The 22,816-nt window shown below is 43.0% G+C and overlaps 1 pseudogene; it reads left to right on the forward strand.

Moving 5' to 3' along the window:
- The first annotated feature begins 3,149 nt into the window (after window positions 1-3,149).
- LOC117505402 lies at window positions 3,150-22,103 on the forward strand (annotated as a pseudogene).
- Window positions 22,104-22,816: the final 713 nt, after the last annotated feature.

Here is a 22,816-nt window from a genome sequence, read left to right on the forward strand (position 1 = left end):
TGGTCATGTCTCTACGTCGATTACAGAACCCCTGCAGTGTCTGCAATCAACCTTTTCTACGCCACAGCTCTTCTTTGAAGCTTGAAGCAATGAACCATTGATTCGACCCGCTGCTTCATGGTTCTTGGTTCTTAATTTTCCCCATAAACCCCAAAAAGCATATGTCTGTGTAATATTTACCTTTTTTATGTTAAACCGACCTGTTATGGTCTTCTGAAACAGTGATAAATGTATTTTAGAACTTAAAAATGGGATCGATGCTAACGCATTAGCACGTCTATGGCATTTTCAATGTTAAAGTTTAGCATTAAGCTGTTCTTATTGCAGCACATTTGCATACATGTCAACCTGTATGGATTGTCTGTAAATTGTATGGATTTTTTATGAGTTTGAGTAATATGGATGTAGAAATAATGTCTTACAGATATTCAGGGTTTGGTCTGCAGCGGCTCTGTAATCAGTTATTTATGCAGTGCGACTCCACTTTAAAGGGTGAGCCAATGAAGCAATGCTTCAATCCACTAGTTCTTTGATTCGCTGCTCTTCAGAAATGGCAAGTCCACTTCTTAACCCCTCTCAAAGCCATTAAAATATCATGAGTCACTAACTGTGACTCCTGTCTTATTGCAGTCAAGAAATGAGAATCGTCCTCTGTTCTGTTCATACAGCTCAAAACGCTGCGTGGCTGTCTGCTGAGTCAAGTTAGAACGATAGAGTCCAGTCGGAATTAATAATTCAAAGCAAAACACTGTTTAAAATCAATTGACACCTCTTTCCAAATGTTGTAATACAAACAAAACTGCAATCGGTCAAAATGTTTTTTCCTCTCAAAATGAGACCTCCTGCGCTGACGTGCAGCAGCTGGCTGAGCTCAGCTCAGAGGTACGGAGAGACATTCATGCTAAAATGTCTGAAAGGAAATGCTTTTTACAAAAACTACACTTATTTTATTTATGTCCAGAGATCAAGGATCCAGTGACCAATTTCATATTATTTACTTTAAGACTCAATAAAATGTTGTTGACATAGAAAACCTGTAAAGGCTACTTTTAGTACACAGAAAATTCACAAGAGGTATCGATAAGGGAATCTATAAGGAATTGGCTCGATAAGCAGAATCGATAATGGCATCGATATCACTAAAATCTTATCGATACCCAACCGTAGCTTGAGGCTACCCTTCTGCATCAACTGGCTGTTGGCATGACTGCGCATACTAATGTCACTGTTAATTTATGACTGCATATGTTCGTGCCAGCTATGGCTATCATTTTCTTCAATGTTGTCCATCAGTGGATAAATGCAGAATATTGACATGGCAATATCTGGTATAACTGAGTGCATGCTATTGTGCAATCTGCAACTTCATAACCATACACACCAATACTGACTGTAGTTAGCATTTTATTAAATGTGCTTCAATTGCAGACAAGTGTCATGCTGTCATCATAACGTGCAGTATGCTCCTCAGTTATAGCAAGTCCCTTCAGCTTCGCCCTGGTTTCGCTTGAGGTTTGCACAGCAAGGTCTGCATGTTCTGATTTGGCACACGTTTTTATGCCAGATGCTCTTCATGATGCAACTCCACATTACACGGAGAATGTAACGTGGCATACTCTGCATTTATAAAACCAGTAATTCCACAAACACATTTATTACTGAAAAAGAATATTAGTCTGACACAAATTTAACAAGGCTACTTTGTTCATCAATCAAACCATAACATCCCAGTCGTTGCATGCCATTCTCTTATTGCCATTTTGCGCGCCCATCTGCAGGCCTTTATTGGCCCATCTTCACAGTTGGTGGCTGATGGAATGGAGCAGGAGCCGAGTCAGACTGAGGCAGCTGGCTGTGCTTATTGAAGCAAATAAAAAGGGAGAAATGAGCTGTCAATGTTGAAGAACAGCACAGCAGTTTCCACCTGCAAAAACAAAGCTTTTGAATCCCTGCTGCACTGGCTCTGACAGAAGATAAAGATTGTTTTCTCTTTAAACACCAGTGCTTTTACATTAAAATATCCTCGTGAGGCATATCCAAGAAATGTTAGTAATAGCTTTGCATATTTACTATGTGGATTTTTGCTGCAGATATCTTATACTTTGAGTACTTTTGCATACTTACGAGCACAATGGTGTTGTCATGGGCGCAAGTGGCGTGGGGCAGGACACCGCACAGCTGCACATGTTGTTACAGCTATGATGGTCATCATAATTCATAATTCCAAGAACACTAAACCCAATGCCCTGTCACGACAGTTTTTATTTCAAGACCATTCATCTGCACCAGACACCTTCTTTCCCAACCAGATGGTTATGGGAGCTCTAACTTGGGACATTGAAAGAGTCGTCCGGGAGGCCCAGAAGAATCTTCCTGATCCTGGTGGAGGACCTTTCAGGTGGCTCTTCGTGCCACCGCCCGCTCGTTCTGCTGTCCTCCAATTTATTCACAACTTCAAATTTGCTTGTTATCCCGGAACCCAGAGAGCCCTCAGTCTCCTCCATCAACAATTCTGGTTGCCCTTTGTCAGATGTGCGGGAGTACATCAAGGCTTGCACCAATTGTGCCAGGAGTAAGCCATCTCATCAGTTGCCATCTGATCTTCTCCAACCATTTTCAACTCCTGGTCACCCTTGGCCTCCCCACCTCCAGTGGCAACACCACCATCCTCACCATAGTGGACTGATTCTCCAAGGCAGCATACGTCTTGGCCCTGCCCAAGCTGCCATCTGCCCAGGAGACCACCGACCATCTAATCCACCACCACTCCAATTCATCTTCACGTTTGGAAGAACCTTTGCTCTGCTGTAGGGGCCTTGGTCAGTCTCTCATCTGGATTTCATCCTCAGATCAACGGCCAGGCGGAACGGGCTAAATGGAAACTGGAATCCATCCTCCGGTGTATCACATCCTCTCACCCGTCCTTCTGGCGCAGTCAGATGCCGTGGGTTGAGTATACACACAACTCCCAGGTGAGCTCAGCTACTGGGTTGTCTCCTTTTGAGTGTTCTTTGGGATATCAACCTCCACTGTTTCCCCATTGACAGTGTGAATTGTCTGTGCTGTCTAAGCCCAGCTGCAGTAGTGTAGATGGATGCGGAGGACCACTCATTCTCCTCTGCTCCGAATGAGGGACTGGTCTATACACCATGCATACCGGTACCAAACCAATTCTGGATGTGCAGCGTCGGGGTTTCCAGTATCTGGTGGACTGGGCGGGTTATGGCCCTGAGAAGTGCTCCTGGCATTTGTGGGGCCTCATCCTGGACCTCTCCCTCCTACGGGACTTCTATTGGGCCCACCTGGGTTAGCCTCGTAGCTCCCTTTGGTGGGGGGGGGGGGTACTGATGTGCTGCCTTGGTGTCTGCTCTGCTCCCCGTCCCTTCCTGTGTCTCCAGGCACCATGTCGTGGAGCTGATTCATTGCACATGTCAGTAATCACCGCCACCTGTATTATACCCCGGTCATGCCTCTCTATAGTAACCAGAAACTCAGTTCTACCTGCGTGGTGCCTGGCCTCAGCATTCTTATCTTCCACTCTGTTAGCAGTTTTTTTGGTTGCACAAACACTTTTTTCGTTGTGTTGTCAGCATTCCCGTCAGCTGTCGCGGCCGCCTGGTCCTAGTTCTGTGCATCATCTGGTTTGGGTTTGGGAAACTCCTTCACTCATTATTCTGTTCAGTCAATTCTCCCTCCACGGATTTGTACACTTAACATTTATTTTTTGTTACACAATCAAATTGATTTGACTTTCTTCATTCCGACTCCCTGTATTTTGGGTCCTAACCTTGTATTCTGGTCTCTACTGTAACATAGAAATTGTGCATAGTGAAGATAACCAATGTTCTGTGAAAATTATCTAAAAAAATAATTCAGAAATTGAAAAAGATGAAAAAAAGAAACCTGACAACACCACAAAAAACTTTTTTTTTCAACTGCATGAGCTAAATACATACTCCTGATATTTGATCACATCTAATTTAGCTTATGAAAAGCCACTTCTAACAGGACTTTGACTTTGAAATTTTTTTCCACAGTAAACATTTGTGGAATTGGGAACTAGTGTTAACTGAGGCTTGCGCTCTACGAGTGCAGTGCTCCAGTTTATTTTTTGACTCCATTATGGCAGTTTCCTGCGTTTTTCACCAGAAAAATGTCATGATCGTATTATTATTCTCCACTTCTGTTTTCACACAGAACACAGCAGTAGTCATCATAGGTGGGTTTGTATATTTTGCACCTGATGAATAAACCTTAAGAAAAACAAATGCCCACTCATGGCTTGACAAATAATGGAAAGATAAACACTCTTGCAGATGCTGAAATAAAAGTAGCTTAAATGGGGGAAGTAGGTAAATACTGTGGGGCCAAGAGAACAGGGAGAGGGGAATGAGGTGATTACGCAATGTGAAAATAGAGGAGTAGTTGTAGGGACGGATACACTGAGCTTGCTTTCCTTTAGTGAGAATGATTTGGACTTTATTCTGCTGGTTGAGGGTAAATGAAGCTGTTGAACTTTAAAAACTGAGATAATTGCAGCGCAAAACTAAAGACAGACTATCATTCTGCTGTGGTGTGAATGGACATGGACCCCAAATCAGAAGAGCAACAGATTGGACTAAGCGGCACCTGGACTTAGACGGCGTGCGCTGGATACTCTGCTGTTGTGTACTGGAGACATGGTGCATGTGGACAAGGCCATCCAGGGTAAGAAATTAAGTTAAAATTGACTCTTTATACCGGATTTTTTTTTTTTTTTTAAATGTAGCTTAAAACTTTTATATATAATTTGAGTGTTGCATTTGTACAAAGCCTGAAGCTTGTTGCTGTACAAAAGTTGGAATTTGAGAAAGAGGTGATGATGGTCAGTGGAGGGGGGGGGGGCGCTGCAGAAAGTACACATCTGCCTTTTATCTTTATTGCTGATGCTTGATTTCACTTGTCTCTCCGAAATATTATTATTGGAAACCTGATTTCGTGTGTGTCCTCACTGTCTTCAGACAAGTTGTTTGTGCTCCAGCTGGTGGTGTGGTGCCTGAGAGGTGTCGCCCAGGTGACTCTGACCAACAACCCGCTGGGCGGTGCTCTTATCCTGGCTGCACTTTTCTGGGACTCCCCCTGGCAATGCCTGCTGGGAAGTCTAGGTGTACTGACCTCAACTCTAACAGCTGTTATCATGCACCAAGACAGGTGGCTGGATGGAGGGGAAATGATGGCTGAGCTGTTACCTCCACCAAGGAGGTTATGTTTTCGGTCGGGTTTGTTTGTTTGTCTGTCTGGCTGTCTGTCTGTCTGTCAGCAGAATAACTCAAAGTTTTGAACGGATTTGATGAAATTTTGTGGAGTGGTTGGAAATGACAAGAGGAACAAGTGATTAATTTTAGTGGTGATCCGGATCCCGATGCTAACGCGTTAGCATGTCTATGGCATTTTCAAATGTTAAAAGTTAGCATTAAGCAGTTGCAGCTGTCATCACGTTCGGGTGCATTTGTTTTCAAATTGTAATATTTCTTAAATTTATTTTTTGTTTATATATTAATAATCTAATGATTATTATATACAATTTTAGATAAAGAGACAGTAGCTTCTGGGAAAGGTGCAACTTGCAGTAAACTGTGATGCCAAGCACTAAGGACACATGCTATCCAGTCACAGCAGATGAAACTTTTTTTACTACTGAGCGAACATCATTGTTAGACTTTTTTAGGTTCAATGATTCCACAGGCGTGTAGATGTTATGGCGTCAGTGGACCCCATGGCCTTGGCGGAGGTTTGCACTCTCTGAGTGCTTCTAGTTGTTGTATTTATTTGAAAGAAAAATGTAGTTTGCAGTAACTAAGACTTTTGTTCTGTTTTTTAATTTCTGTCATAAACCCAAAGGTTTTTTATTTATTTACTTACACTTAGCAGCAGATGTGTTACTTGTTGATTAACATTTTTTATAAATTAAATATTATTTTGAATAGCTATTCAATGATATTCAGCTTGTAATAAATGTTAAAAAGCCCTCGAGTCCTTGTTCAGATTTGTACATTGATCCAGTTTTCAAATCCAACATATTTTGTCCGTTGATTGGTCAACATGGATTGGCATAATTGGGCCCGCTGGGTTATAATTACTGTGATGTCCTGTGTGCATGCAGGGCTGAGGTGTCGGCAGGTCAACACGGTTTTAACGGCATGTTGGTGTCTCTGCTGATGGTAGCATTCAGCTCGGCTGGAGACTGCTATTGGTGGCTGGTTCTACCAGTCTGTCTGGGCTCGGCAACATGGTGAGACGTACACGTTCAGAGTGTTAGCGACGTGTATTTTGGTGTATAATCCTGCATGCATGCCATTAAGAAATGGATAGTACTGAACATCTATGCACAACAGAGACAAGAGAGGGAGGCCACCAAGACACTCAAAACCAATAAAATAGATAAATCTGTGGAGATGGAATTTAAGAGATTTGTCCAACAATTGGAGATTAAGATTTTGAACACCCCCTTTTCTACTTTTTTTTTACTAATAGCCCAATTTCATAGCCTTAAGAGTGTGCATATCATGAATGCTTGGTCTTGTTGGATTTGTGAGAATCTACTGAATCTACTGGTACCTTGTTTCCCATGTAACAATAAGAAATATACTCAGAACCTGAATTAATCTTTTTAGTCACATAGCACTACTATTATTCTGAACACTACTGTATGTGGGAATGCATGTCATCTGTTTCTGGTCTGCTTGCATTCATGTGTGGATGTGTCGTTGTGTCTTCCGGCAGGTGCCAATCTTTGTGTATGTATGTAGGAATGCATATGTGCATGAATGTCTTCTTACTGTTGTCCTTGGCTACATGTAGTCCGTCTCTGTTGTGGCTGCACGTGTCAGGTTCTGTCAGTGGGCTCCGCCCTCTGTGATCGGGTGTCATTTCTTTTGTTCTCTGTTTCACTTTGATCCTCTCGTTCATTTTTGATTTTCTAGTATTATGGTTTCCTGTTAGTTCCAGACCCACGTTTGCACTCTGACTCAGGATTGTGTACGTGTTTGGCTGGCGCGCGTGGTTCGGGCCCCGCCTCTCACACTTACTGTGTCCCACCTTTTGTATTTATGTCTTGGATTTCCTCTTTGCATTTATCATCTTTGTGATTTGTGTTTTAGATTTATGGTGTGTTGCTTTTGTTGGTGTCAAAGTTCTAATTTGATGATCACAGTTATTATGGTCTCTTATAAGTTGTTTGTGATTTTCTGTTTGCTTGTTCTGTTCTGCCCTCATGTAATCACCACACGTGTTCAATTAGTGAACAGCTATTCAAGTTGCCCTTTTGTTTGTGCTAGTTGGTCGGTTAGTGCTGATTACCTGTCTCCCCTGTTTCTCCTGCTTTTTTTTTTTTTTTTTTTTTTTTTTGTGAGCAATTGAGACTCGGTTGTAAGTCACACTTTGCTGAGTCTACTTTTTGTCCTGCTTAAGATGCTTTGCACTATCTTGGAATTATCTGGACTTTGATCTCTGAGCCATTTTTGTTATCTCTGCTGCTTCTGAATTTTTGGAACATTAAACACCTGCCTTTTTTTGCACCTTACCTCTTGTATCCACTGCCTTGCATTCTGGATCCATCTCCTCTTGTAGTACAGCGGATAACTGAAAAAAATGCATTAAATGGTGATGCAAGCACCAAATTTGGCACACGTACTCCTTAGACATTACTCTTTTAAAAATGCAGAGTGGCCATATGAACTTTCAGTAAGCGGCCAAGAAGGGGTCAATTGAAGAATTACACAGGGGTCAAAATTTAAAAATGCTCCAATCATATTGAAATGTCTTCCATATTATTTGTCTGATCATAAAGATTCCAAAAAGGTATAGTTTGGACTATCTGTGAATGAATGTTATGGGGTAAAAACAGCAAGAATGATAACAAGGTCACTTTCAATTTGTACAGGGGTCAAAAGTTAGTTGCTCCAATTTTGGTAGAAAATGATGCAAATTATTAGTTGAGTGAATATGGTTTTAAAAAGGGATAGTTTGCATCATGTATCATGCTTAGTTATCATATTACAGTGTAGCATATGTCATAGAATCCGGTGAATGCCAACATTGTTTAACCTTTACTTTGTAATCCAAGCACACAGCCCAGTCAAAACTATTCCATTTATTAATCCTATTTGCTCAATCAGTGATTCGCACCACTATTTACCAAAATTGGAGCAGCTTTAAGACCTTTCTCAGTGTTTTTGTTGTTTTTACCCCATAACTCCATAACATTCATTCACAGACAGTCCAAACTATACCTTTTTGAAATCTTTATGATCATACAAATAATACGGAATATCTTTCAATATGTTTGGAGCATTTTTAAATTTTGACCTCTGTGTAATTCTTCAATTGACCCCTTCTTGGTCGCCTATTGAAAGTTCATGTGGCCACTCAGCATTTTTAAAAGAGTAATTTCTAAGGAATATTTGTGCCAAATTTGGTGCTTGCATCACCATTGGAAGGATCCCTCAGTAAATATTCACTTATCTGCTGCACTACTGTTGATGACATATAACGTAACACAAATACATTAATAAATCCCCAAATGCCACAACTGAAGTCTAAGTAAATGGAATTTATGTTTTAAAGACATTGATGTAGCAATCAGGGAGGTGTTGCTTTAGTATATAATAATAATGCAGAATATAATGATAAATGATTTCTGTGTATCCAGTGTGTTTTTGTTCAGTGGTCTGTTTTCAGTGTTGGACCGCTGGGACTTGCCGGTCTCTGTGTTTCCATTCAACATCGTGATTTTCTACCTCCTCTGTACTGGCCCAGATAATCCCTACTTCCCGACTCACCTTGGAACACCACCTGGGGTGCTGGAGCCCAACAGCACACAGCTTCAGGCATGAGAGGTAAGGATGCTGTTAACGGACATCTTTCCTAATCATGTTAAAACATTAGCATTCAAGTGCCCGAGTGATCTGTTGGCTTCTTGTTGATTGCATTGGAAAAAATTCATTTTGGAAGTTAGCGAGTCCATAGCAAAGCTTCCTCAAAATTAAAAAGCCACTGTACACTCAAAATGGCAACAAAATAACATGCACAAGTGACTTGTTTAAATGTCAGAATGTTCATTGTGCAAAAACATCAGAAGAAATATGACCACCTTGATGGGAAGGATGGATCCTGTGATGAACTGGTCCTGTTCAGGAAGAGTCCAAGACTCACACCTGCTTTGCACTACAGAATCTGGACATGAGCTCAGTGACCTGCAGCCTGTTGGAACTTTATATAATTTAAATGGGAAAATGGCAATGGGAGGTTTTCTGTCATGCAATGCAATAGTCAAAGGTGAGGACAGCATTCAGAGGACTGACTACAAAAAAACTCTTTCATCCTGTTCATCTTTTGATTGACACTTAGGTATGAAGACTCTTCCTAGCCTGCAGCGATATGCGTCAGCAGTTGGCACTGAGATAAACATAAAAACATCTTTGCTAGTAACTGTGACAAAGATGTTGCACTGAGCAACAACGTGCAGTTACAGCTTTTCCGAGTGTGTGTGTGTGTGTGTGTGTGTGTGTGTGTGTGTGTGTGTGTGTGTGTGTGTGTGTGTGTGTGTGTGTGTGTGTGTGTGTGTGTGTGTGCGCGCGTCTGTCTGAGATTTGATTCCCCCCCCAATTCTTTTTATTGATTTTTTTTTTTTTTTTTTTTCCATTTGAGGGAAGAGTACAGAAAAAAGAAACAAGGGTGTCCTGATATCAAACAGCGGACGTCTTAAGAATGCAATGAACATTTTAACAGTAGGCGAGTTCCCCTTCCCTGACACACAATAACCCTCTCAATACAACTCATTCATATCACAAGAGACGGAGCAGACAGACACACAGGAGGGGGGGGATAAAATTGGAGTAATAACTAATACTCATAATTTAAAGAAAAGAGGTCAATAACTCAGTATTTCATTAGTTTTCAGCATCAATATGTACGGTATCTTTATGATGTCAAAAGGGCTGCCAAGTTTTATGAAAGGCCTGTATAGAGCTCTTAAGGGAGAATCTGATCCTCTTGGGTCTCACACATTTTAAAATTTCTTGAACCCATCTATTATGTGTGGGTGGAGATGAGAGATTCATTTTAAGCAGAATAAGCTTTTTTGCCAGCAAAGTGGTGAAAGCAATAATGTGTTGTGAGGATTTAGACCAGCCAGAGGCTGGGGGCAATCCGAAAAGAGTGACAAGGGGGTCAGGATTCATTGTACAACGAAGGACCTTTCCTAATGTATCGAAGATGGCACACCAAAAGTCAATAAGTCTGGGGCACAACCAAAACATGTGCATGTGATCAGCTGGAGACAGTTGACACCTGTAGCAGGAGTCGACTCTATCTGGGTAGATTTTAGCTAATCTTGCATTAGTGAAACGGCTCCTGTGTAAGATCTTGCACTGTAAAAGTTTGTGCCTAGTGCATATAGAGGAGGTGTGGACTAGACTATGTATGCGATCCCACTGTTCGTCAGAGATTGTGATCCTGAGGTCCTGGTCCCAGGCAGCCCTCAGGGAGTTCAGGAGTGTCGGGTTCATCTTCAAAATTGTATCATATAAGATTGATGTTAGGGATTTTTGTTGTTTTGATTAGAAGTGTATCCATCGTGGTTTCCGGGGGCGATTGGGGAAGTGAGTAAATTGATTTTGTACAAAATGACAAATCTGGAAGAAACGGAATAAATGAGACTGAGGGACAGTGATGTTTTTTTTTTTTTTGATAAGTCTGTAAAAGAGGGAAAAATACTGTCAACATAGAGGTCATCAATAGTTTGCAGACCTTTGTTTGACCAGGATCCACAGGCTACGTCAGAACAGGATTGAAGAAATGAAATGTTTTGGTAAAAAGGAGCTAGTTTAGATGAGAAGTATAGGCCAAATTGTCTCCTAAATTGATTCCAAATTTTTAAGGTCTCGGAAACAATGGGGTTCTGTGCTTTGTTTGGTTGCTAGGGGTAGCTGTGAGCAGACCACTGACCGTAAAGCGACAGGTGTGGATGCTAGCTCCATGCTGACCCATAGCGGGTGATTATTGGGGGCAATCTTAACATTCCAGGAGAGCATTTTATTAATGCCAGTAGTATCGGCGAAAGTCAGGCAAGGCTCGCCCTCAGAGATTTGAGAAGTTGGAGAATTGATCTTTTAATGCGAGATTTTGTTGTACCATATGAAGGAATTAATTGAATAATTAAATGGAAAAAACAATTTGTGGATAAACAGCGGTATGTGTTCAAAAATATAGAGAAAGCGAGGAAGTACTGTCATCTTGACTAGACTGATACGGCCCGGAAGTGACAGAGGTAAAGTGGACCATCGAGTTAAATCTGATTTACATCTCTCCAAAAGCGTATTTTAAGTTTTTTGCAAATAAATCAGTAATTTTGTTATGATAATGTCAAGGTATTTTAGACCTTGGGTTGCTTTTCTTAAGGAAAAAGAGTGGAAGGGAGAATCTCCGCTTAAGAATGAATTGGAAGATACTCGCTTTTAGGCAGGTTAATTTCATAGCCAGATAACTCCCTGAATTGTTGTAAGATATCCAAAATAGCTGGGAGGGATGAGCTTGGGTTGGAGACATAGAGCAAGAGGTCATCTGCGTATAGGGAGACTTTGTGGGTAAGGCCAAGTCGGGATATCCCTTCAAACTTCCTATGGCTGCGTAGCCACAAGGCTCATGGTTCGACAGCAAGCAAATAAGGACAGAGAGAGAGGGCATCCCTGACAAGTGCCACGCGAAAACGAAAAAGGTTTAGATTTTATGCTATTAATATTGCCACTAGCTACTCGGAAGTATAAAGAAGTTTAATCCATGATATGAAGTTGGAATCAAAACCAAATTTGTTTAAAGTGAAGAACAGGTAGCTCCACTCTACGCGGTCAAATGCCTTCTCTGCGTCTAATGACAGGATGATTTCAGCTGGGATAGAGTCTGAAGAACAACAAATAATGTTTGATAATCTTCTGGTGTTGTGAAAAGACTGTCGTCCTGGAATGAAGCCGGTCTGGTCCTGGTTTATTAGTGTCAGTGTGACCTTCTGGAGTCGAGTGGAGAGCACTTTAGACAATTATTAAGTCAACGTTAAGAAGAGAAATGAGTCTATAACTGTTGCAGTGGAGGGGATTTTGTCCTTCTTTAGCAATAGTTATTGAAATATAGTTTCTGAAAATATAGTAGGTAGTCGCTGACTTGCAAACGCATCATTAAATACTCTCACCAGGATTGGAGATAGTATGTTGGAAAACATTTTGAAGAATTCTGCGGAGGATCATCTGGCCCAGGAGATTTTGAGCTTTGTAGAGAACTCATGGCCTCTCGGACCTCTGCAACTGTTATGTGGGCTTCTAGATTATGAAAGACATCGTTGTCTGCTTGAGGGTATGTTAAGCAGTCAAGAATGTTGCCTCCCAAAGTGTACACATCTGATATTATGGATTTATTACAGAAGTACACTGAATGAGAATTTTTGTTTGTAAACTTTGTCAAATGCTCAGTTGTAGCAACTAGTAAACTACAAACTACTTGATGAGCTTATATAGGCATTACTTCTTTGGAGTCAAAGCCCTACTTCTGAACACCAAGATCACCCACATGGTGGGATTCTATGAAACTCAGTATGGCAAAAAGGTGGCCATTTTTCAAGATGGCCACCACCTCGAATGTTCAGGTGGCTTTTTCAAAAGCAACTTTAATTTTTCATTCATTCATTTATTTATTTTAAATACCAAATGTGGGGCTTCTACTACCATTTGAAAGATTCAGTTCAACCCAGTCTCACAGGAAGTCGTGATTCAGCAGCACAAAATATACATTAATCTGTTTGTGATACTGTGACGAAAAGTGCCTCATTTTTGTAACGGCAGCACAAAATCATTGTAATTCATTCTGTGTTGGCTGCACGAAATTAAAAGTGAAGTGGGGGCATCGGGGGTGGTTAGGGTTGGGGGTGGGAGTAGGGTTAGTAATAGTGAGTTAAAAAATATCCTGTCACGAAAATTTGACTCATTTCATCACAGGAGCATGAAAACAAAAAAAAAAACATGAGACTGGGCTGGTCGGTTACATCCTGCACTAGTACAGTTGCCTGAATACTAAACTGAAACTGTTGAATTCCTAGCATGGTCCAAAAGTATGATTAGTTTTCATGAAACTTGCTCATTATGGGCCTTGAATACATTATTATGGGGCAGAGACAATAATTTATCCCCTATTCATATTTTTTTTTATTGCTGTATATCCATCCATCCATTTTCTTCCGCTTTATCCAGAGTCGGGTCGCGGGGGCAGCAGCTCAAGCAAAGCCGCCCAGACCTCCCGATCCACACACACCTCCTCCAGCTCCTCCGGGGGAACCCCAAGGCATTCCCAAGCCAGCCGAGAGATGTAGTCCCTCCAGCGTGTCCTGGGTCTTCCCCGGGGCCTCCTCCCAGTGGGACGTGCCCGGAACACCTCTCCAGCGAGGCGTCCAGGGGGCATCCGGAAAAGATGCCCGAGCCACCTCAACTGACTCCTTTCGACGTGGAGGAGCAGCGGCTCGACTCCGAGCTCCTCCCGAGTGACCGAGCTCCTCACCCTATCTCTAAGGGAGCGCCCAGCCACCCTGCGGAGGAAACTCATCTCGGCCGCTTGTACTCGCGATCTCGTTCTTTCGGTCATGAGCCAAATCTCATGACCATAGGTGAGGATCGGAACGTAGATCGATCGGTAAATCGAGAGCTTTGCCCCCCTACTCAGCTCTCTCTTCACCACGACGGTCCGATACAGCGACCGCATCACTGCAGATGCTGCACCGATCCGTCTATCGATCTCACGCTCCATCTGTCCCTCACTCATGAACAAGACCCAGAGATACTTAAACTCCTCCACTTGAGGCAAGGACACGCCACCAACCTGAAGAGGGCAAAGCACCTTTTTCCGGTCGAGAACCATGGCCTCGAATTTGGAGGTGCTGATTTTCATTCCGGACGCTTCACACTCGGCGACGAGATTCTGTGGTTCCCAAACCAGACCCCCTCTACACCCTGGCTGCGCCTAGAAATTCTGTCCATAAAAATAATGAACGGAACCGGTGACAAAGGGCAGCCCTGGCGGAGGCCAACGTGCACTGGAAACAGGTTTGACTTGCTACCGGCAATGCGAACCAAGCTTCTGCTGCGGTCGTACAGGGACCCGATAGCCCTTAGCAAAGGACCCCGTACTCCCGGAGCACTCCCCACAGGGTGCGCCGAGAGACATGGTCAAATGCCTTCTCCAGATCCACAAAACACGCAAACTCCCATGAACCCTCGAGCACCCGATGGAGCGTGTAGAGCTGGTCCAGTGTGCCGCGACCAGGATGAAAACCACACTGCTCCTCCTGAATCCGAGGTTCAACCATCGGTTGAATTCTCCTCTCCAGTACTCTGGAATAGACCTTACCGGGGAGGCTGAGGAGTGTGATCCCCCTATAGTTGGAACACACCCTCCGGTCCCCCTTCTTAAACAGAGGGACCACCACCCCGGTCTGCCAATCCAGAGGCACTGTCCCCGATCGCCACACGATGTTGCAGAGGCGTGTCAGCCAAGACAGCCCCACAACATCCAGAGACTTAAGGTACTCAGGACGGATTTCATCCACCCCAGGAGCCTTGCCACCGAGGAGCTTTCTAACCACCTCGGTGACTTCGGCCTGGGTAATGGATGAGTCCGCCTCCGAGTCCCCAGTCTCTGCTTCCTCTTCGGAAGACGTGACGATGGGATTGAGGAGATCCTCAAAGTACTCCTTCCACCGCCCGACAACATCCCCAGTCAGTGTCAACAGCTCCCCACCCGCACCGTAAACAGTGCTGGTGGAGAGCTGCTTCCGCCTCCTGAGGCGTCGGACGGTTTGCCAGATTCTCTTTGAGGCCGACCGATAGTCCTCCTCCATAGCCTCCCCGAACTCCTCCCAGACCCGAGTTTTTGCCTCTGCGACCGCACGGGCTGTGGCACGCTTGGCCTGCCGGTACCTGTCAGCTGCCTCTGGGGTCCCACCTACCAACAAAGATAAGTAGGACTCCTCCTTCAGCTTGATGGCATCCCTTACTTCCGGTGTCCACCACCGGGTTCGGGGATTGCCGCCGCGACAGGCACCAGAGACCTTGCAACCACAGCTACGAGCAGCCGCATCGACAGTGGAGGTGGAGAACATGGTCCACTCGGACTCCATGTCTCCAACCTCCCCCGGGATCTGGGAGAAGCTCTCCCAGAGGTGGGAGTTGAAGACCTCTCTGACAGAGGGTTCCGCCAGTCGTTCCCAGCAGACCATCACGATACGTTTGGGCCTGCCAGGTCTTACCGGCTTCCTACCCTCCCAGCGCATCCAACTCACCACCAGGTGGTGATCAGTCGACAGCTCTGCCCCTCTCTTCACTCGAGTGTCCGAGACACGTGGCCGAAGGTCAGATGATACGACTACAAAGTCGATTATCGACCTCCGGCTCAGGGTGTCCTGGTGCCACGTGCACTTATGGACACCCTTGTGCTCAAACTGAATATTGCTGTATATATACAGTAATAAAAAATATTGTCCGAAATTTTTGCCTGAGGCCAAAATATGGCCATTGGTTTTTGCGAAGGTCGTCCATCCGTCCGTCTGTCTGTCTGTTCTCAGCATAGGTCCAGTCCTATTACTGCCAGGGTGTTCAAATTCACAGGGACAATTCTTGGGACACAGACCTTGAACATGTTCAAAAATGGCTAAATTTGACCTATTTTAAGAGGTCAAAAGCTCACATTCTGCTTCCTATTTTTATGCTCATATGGCCAAGGGTATTTTAGCATTGTGTTAAATTTAAATGGTACGTAGCCATATAGTCACTGGTCTTTGATGCCTTCTTTTTATGCATATTTTTCCAATTCCACCCTCCTTCCTTTTCTTTTTTGTTCAGTCTTCCTGCCCATCTTTCCTTCTCTCCAGAGATGATGATGTCAGTCCTATTTATATTTAATGTCCTCAACTTCTGCGCGCTCACTGTGGTGTTTGAACTGCACGACCGTGACGGCATGTTTAATTTTTACCATAGATGCATTCGTGCGCAAACAGAATTGTGAGGCAGCAATATAATTAGACCATTTATCACTTGTAAGCATCTGCGACAGGCAGGTGCACCCATTGTGTCACCATGGAAACGCTCCTCTGCTGAATACATCGTGAGAGTAACATTAACTGGTGAAGTGGGCGTCTTTGACTGGAGAAATAAGTCTTTCCTGACTTTTTTCCACTCTTGTGATATGATAGCTTCTCTTAAGAGTCTCTCCTGTCTCTCTCCTCCAGGCGCTGCACAGTATTGTGCTTGGTGTAGGCCAGATTTATGCCTGTGGGGTTCTAGAGCCTGCTCTTGTAATCTTAGGGGCTATTCTTCTCTACTCACCACTGATGGTCATCCATGCTCTTCTCGGCTCAGCTGCTGGAATGTTGGTGGGTAAGTGTCAATGTGTCAGTGAAGTCAATGAGCTTGGGAAATATGGTTCATTTCTACTACCAACAAAGGGCAGGATTGAGACTGGTACGGGGTAAAGATGCATCAGGGGTTAGGGACTGGGAAAGGACATATCTTGACCAAGAATAGAGACCAAACGGTGGTAATATTAAAGTACAATACATGTTTGAACATCCTGATTGGCAGAGGAGTCCTGTGCATTGCTAATACATGGTAACTCCAACCCCAACAGGTGTCATGATGAATGTTGGGTTGATAAATAGCCAGTGGTACAAGTCTGTATTTAAAGAGCTCAACAGGAAAAGATTCTTGTATCAGCATGTAAATTTCAGAGAAAAGGCCCTGACTTTAGACCTGACTATGTAGAAAAATATGTTGTATTGTCAAGAGTAATCTTTTACTAGGATAAACATGTTTTAAGCAAAGCGTAGGCACGTGACAGACATGTAGATCCCTGACAGTGGGCGGGGATTCACCTGTGTGAATAATCAGGCAGATTTCCTCCATATTCTTAACATTTTGTTCTGTGCAAAGTCAAAGGAAAGGAACAGTGCATCAAAGGGTGTAATGAAGTAGAAACTGACTGACTGATCGGAAAGCAATAATTAAAATGCAAAAATAATAATTGTGTATGCACGCTACAGAACAAGATACACATTCCTCTGTTCAAGATGCAGTCAGACTAGGTGTGTGTTTTTTTTTTTTTTTTTTTTTGAGCTGTCTGACTCATCGCTGATAACATTACACAAAGTGGAACATGCGCACATACATTTTGCTGCGCCACACACAAACACATACTTGTTTGTTGCACTTTCAGGCCCACCTCAGACATTGTGGTTTGTCTTTAATGACCCCTCATGTGGGGATGAAAAATAGTTGGAGGTGGTGTGTGAAGGAGGAGGCAAGGAAAATGGCAGAGCGAGAAACAAAGGAACTGTGAGGGGAAAAAAAGATGGTGGTTCTCAGAGCTTCAAGCCTCTAAAGAAAAAATGGTAGGAGTGATAGAAGAAAGATTAGTTGTGAAGGACAAGGAAATAAAGCAGTGTAAAGAGGCAGGCATTGCAGACAGATGGAGGACGTGGCACTAAGGTGTGGTCAGTGCTGCAGACCAGACTGCTAAACTGCATTTTACAAAACCCGGTAATGAGAAAATCAATCGGCACATACTGAAGTCCATTTCTGGGCACAGAAGCTCAACAAAACTTTGTAAGAACACCAATAAAAAGCTGACAACTTGAAGAAAGTATTGGTTCAGGTCAAAGTGAGGTAAATGTGGCAGACGTTGATGGAAGGAAAATGATTTATTTGAACCCAGATATCATTTAGTGTTGTGGCAGAGTGATGATAAAAATCAGTAATGCACTAACCAATAGGGAAGTAAAGCTGCATAGTACATTTCAGAGATAATGTGCAAGAAAAACAGGACTTAAGTAACTTGTACTTGTGGATGGACACACATGTAGTCTGTTTTTGTTTTGTTTTGTTTTTTTTGTCTTGTTTGTGTCCTTTTGCTTAGGGTTGTCTCACATCTACTTTGGCTGTACTGCCCTGTGATTTCCTCTGGTATTTCTTTGTTTCATGCATATGCTTAAGATTTAAGAAAATACAAATTTGGGAAAATGTATGTATGTGTGGACAGAAAACTCAGTCTGTATCCATATGTAACATTGAGCATAAAAGAGCCTTAATTGTTGCAGTAAGTCAGTGATTAGCACCGTCTTCAGATGGTGAGGTTGGGAATTGGCATCATTGATTAACCAGAGAATGCATATACAGGAAGTTGGTTTTCATCATGTTAGTTAGCATAACCGCCTGTCAGTCGTCAAACGTGACGTGTCGTGGCAATGTCCATTCCCAAATCTGGTCTTTAGAACAAACGTTCACATGTCAGTACCCTCAAATATCATATTCATCATTTGCTTTTAGTGCTATGTTTTGGTGGAAGAGAAGCAGTATTACTTCTCTTCATTTTTCACTGTTATTGCTGACTGAAGGGAGGTTTTTGTCCTACAGTTGCACTGTAGCTGAATCCAGTTTGTTTTATTCTGATGTGCACTTTGGCAAATTAAAAGGTCATCGCTCTCGACCCTGCTGGATAGTTTTTCTCAACGCGGACATTTACGTCTGACAGCGACCTGCTGTGTCCATTTAGAAAAGATACAGGCAGAAACTCAGACTGTGACCTTGTGTTTGCCTACGTAACACGTGTGTATCCTGCAGCCGTGCTGCTGTCATCCAGAAGATTTAAAAATCAGAAAATCACAAAATCAGATAAAACTGAAGTTATTGTACTTGGCCCCACAAATCTTAGAAACATGGTGTCTAACCAGATCCTTACTCTGGATGGCATTACCCTGACCTCTAGTAATACTGTGAGAAATCTTGGAGTCATTTTTGATCAGGATATGTCATTCAAAGCGCATATTAAACAAATATGTAGGACTGCTTTTTTGCATTTACGCAATATCTCTAAAATTAGAAAGGTCTTATCTCAGAGTGATGCTGAAAAACTAATTCATGCATTTATTTCCTCTAGGCTGGACTATTGTAATTCATTATTATCAGGTTGTCCTAAAAGTTCCCTGAAAAGCCTTCACTTAATTCAAAATGCTGCAGCTAGAGTACTAACGGGGACTAGAAGGAGAGAGCATATCTCACCCATATTGGCCTCTCTTCATTGGCTTCCTGTTAATTGTAGAATAGAATTTAAAATTCTTCTTCTTACTTATAAGGTTTTGAATAATCAGGTCCCATCTTATCTTAGGGACCTCGTAGTACCATATCACCCCAATAGAGCGCTTCGCTCTCAGACTGCAGGCTTACTTGTAGTTCCTAGGGTTTGTAAGAGTAGAATGGGAGGCAGAGCCTTCAGCTTTCAGGCTCCTCTCCTGTGGAACCAGCTCCCAATTCAGATCAGGGAGACAGACACCCTCTCTACTTTTAAGATTAGGCTTAAAACTTTCCTTTTTGCTAAAGCTTATAGTTAGGGCTGGATCAGGTGACCCTGAACCATCCCTTAGTTATGCTGCTATAGACATAGACTGCTGGAGGGTTCCCATGATGCACTGAGTGTTTCTTTCTCTTTTTGCTCTGTATGCACCACTCTGCATTTAATCATTAGTGATCGATCTCTGCTCCCCTCCACAGCATGTCTTTTCCTGGTTCTCTCCCTCAGCCCCAACCAATCCCAGCAGAAGACTGCCCCTCCCTGAGCCTGGTTCTGCTGGAGGTTTCTTCCTGTTAAAAGGGAGTTTTTCCTTCCCACTGTAGCCAAGTGCTTGCTCACGGGGTCGTTTTGACCGTTGGGGTTTTACATAATTATTGTATGGCCTTGCCTTACAATATAAAGCACCTTGGGGCAACTGTTTGTTGTGATTTGGCGCTATATAAAAAAAAATGGATTGATTGATTGAAAATAAAATGTTGTAGTGTGTGTGTGTTTGGTGCCACCACTCGGCTCATTGTGGCACCGCAGCCTGGCAACAGAATTTGTGTGTCACTCCCAGATCTCAGCACAGCTGTGACTCATATCTCTCAGGCCTGTAACGATCTCAGTCCCTCTCTCTCTCTCTCTTTGGCAGCTTTGTCTGTGGCTGTGCATCATGACTCCCTCTGCTCGGGTCTGTCCAGATTTAACGGCACTCTCAGCTGCATGGCTGTGGGCGGGCTCTTCTTCACCTTCAGCTGGAGGACTCACCTCCTCGCCATCGCTTGCGGTAACACTACCTTAATGGTTTTATGTCAGTTTCTCAAAACCCTGCCAGTGATCGCAGCTGCAGAGCAAATCTGTCTCCTCTCAAAACAAAACCCTTTCACCAACAACATGAAAGTGTCAAGTATAAGCCTGAACTCTTAGTTTTTGAAATTTATATTTAAATGCAGAAAATGAAAACTTTACATGAAAATTAAAGCATAATTCAGACCTGCACTGTGTTTCTGTCCATGGTGCTGAATCGGTCTTCTTTCACACTCTCTAATCTGCTTCTGTGTAGGCTCTCAGTTGTCCAGGTGGTTTCCATAGTAGAGAAGCTTGAATCTTCGACTGGACTGGGTTGCTTGACGTGAGGACGTTTCGCTTCAAATCACAGAAGCTTCCTCAGCTAAAATTCTTGCTCTGGTAGTGTGACTTCTGTCTTGACTCTTGTAGAGAAGAATAAACCAGAAACCAACAAAAGCTGGAGTTTTTTTAACCTAACCAGACCCCACCTACCGAGAGGCTGACTGCTATAGGCTAGTGACTAAACAATGGCTCTAATTAGCACCTATTGTGCTCTAGTTAGCACTCTCCTAATGACAGGACGGAAGCCTCCCCTGATGGCTCCCTTGACGACTCTCTCCTGATGACGTGAATGACTCAGCTCATTACTCTGCGTGTCGCTATGTTCAAAATAACTCTGAAACGGCTGAGTCAGTTTTCTCCAAACTTGGTGAGAATATTCTTTGGATGAGTGTCACCAGATGGTTAACTATTAGAGCAGTTTGGTCAAAGGTCATCGTCAATGTTTTCAAAACTATGGCCTGTCAAAGCACATTTTCCAAGATATCTCCTCAACCAATTGGGCCAGAGAGGAACACCAAAGCTGATATCATTATGCTCATCAGTTATCATTGCATGGTATGTGATGTCATGATGACATCACTGTAATCTAAAAAAGCACTGCAAGTACAGGGTATGCACAAGCCCAGGTTTAGATTATTTTAGCGTTTGTGACCATGGACCATGTCTTCTGTCCGCAGCCTTCCTGTCCTCTTACGCTGACATCACCCTCAGCAATCTGTTAGGAAATGTAAGTACAAATGTCCACATGTCCGCAAAGCTCTGAGGATGTGAAGCTTCAACCTGACTGCTAAATATTTAAATAACTTTATTATCCTCACAGAGAGACGGGGGGGGGGGTGACAGAACCACACTACAACACTGAGGTCAATAAAATATTGGCAGGTCTGCTTTAAAAAAAAAAAAAATCAATGCTGGATGTTTTATACTCAAAATCACACTACTCTGAAATACACAACTATCAGATGTCACATTCAAATTGTATTAAAATGTGAAACATTTTGTTTGAGGGTGCCGGAGTTGATGGTCTGAGTAAAGTGGGCAGCCTTTTGAGGGACTTGTTGAAACTCATTCCTGCTCATTTTAAACTGGTCTAAGATGCGCTTATTTGTGAAGACCAGATCAAATTAGGTGACGGATCAATTTTACTAACATTATCATGGATATAGGAATCAAGACTGTTAAAGTGGGCGGTCCTTAGAAAGTTATGACGAAACCAGTTATCATTCCGTGAAATTTCTAATTGCTGCAAGGTGTTGCAAAACTTGAGATGCAGCTGTTTTCTGATTTTTTTTTTTTTTTTTTTTTTCTCTCACCCAAGCTCATATAATAGAAAACGGATGATATTTATAACCCCTCCCCCTCAGGTGGGACTCCCAGCATGCAGTTGGGCAGCTATTTTGGCAACTACACTGATGTTACTCCTCACCGGCAGTTTATCAGCGTATCGTATCCGATTGGTCGCGTCATGGACCCGGAACACAACCTGCACAACTGCAACCAACGGGAAGCCAGCAGCACATCACAAAGGGACAGCACGGACGTGTAACAAGTGACGAACATGGTACCTGTACCGCATCAGGACCACGTGCATTTGTACCGCGCAGTACTGAACGTTCCAACATCACTGCAGCTTCACCAGAGGAAGGACAGCTAATTAGCAGTGTGATACATCAGTAACGCCGCCTCCCATTGGTGAAAATAAGTGAAAACTATTGTACACCTTTTTCCTGTGGCTGTTTATTGGCTGAGGTCATTTTTCAGAATACAACCCCTGGCAATAATTATGGAATCACCGGCCTCGGAGGATGTTCATTCAGTTGTTTAATTTTGTAGAAAAAAAGCAGATCACAGACATGACACAAAACTAAAGTCATTTCAAATGGCAACTTTCTGGCTTTAAGAAACACTATAAGAAATCAAGAAAAAAGGATTGTGGCAGTCAGTAATGGTTACTTTCTTAGACCAAGCAGAGGAAAAAAATATGGACTCACTCAATTCTGAGGAATAAATTATGGAATCATCCTGTAAATTTTCATCCCCAAAACTAACACCTGCATCAAATCACATCTGCTTGTTAGTCTGCATCTAAAAAGGAGTGATCACACCTTGGAGAGCTGTTGCACCAAGTGGACTGACATGAATCATGGCTCCAACACGACAGATGTCAATTGAAACAGAGGAGAGGATTATCAAACTCTTAAGAGGGTAAATCATCACGCAATGTTGCAAAAGATGTTGGTTGTTCACAGTCAGCTGTGTCTAAACTCTGGACCAAATACAAACAACATGG

This window comes from Thalassophryne amazonica, chromosome 23, assembly GCF_902500255.1.
Source record: "Thalassophryne amazonica chromosome 23, fThaAma1.1, whole genome shotgun sequence".
Taxonomy (NCBI): domain Eukaryota; kingdom Metazoa; phylum Chordata; class Actinopteri; order Batrachoidiformes; family Batrachoididae; genus Thalassophryne; species Thalassophryne amazonica.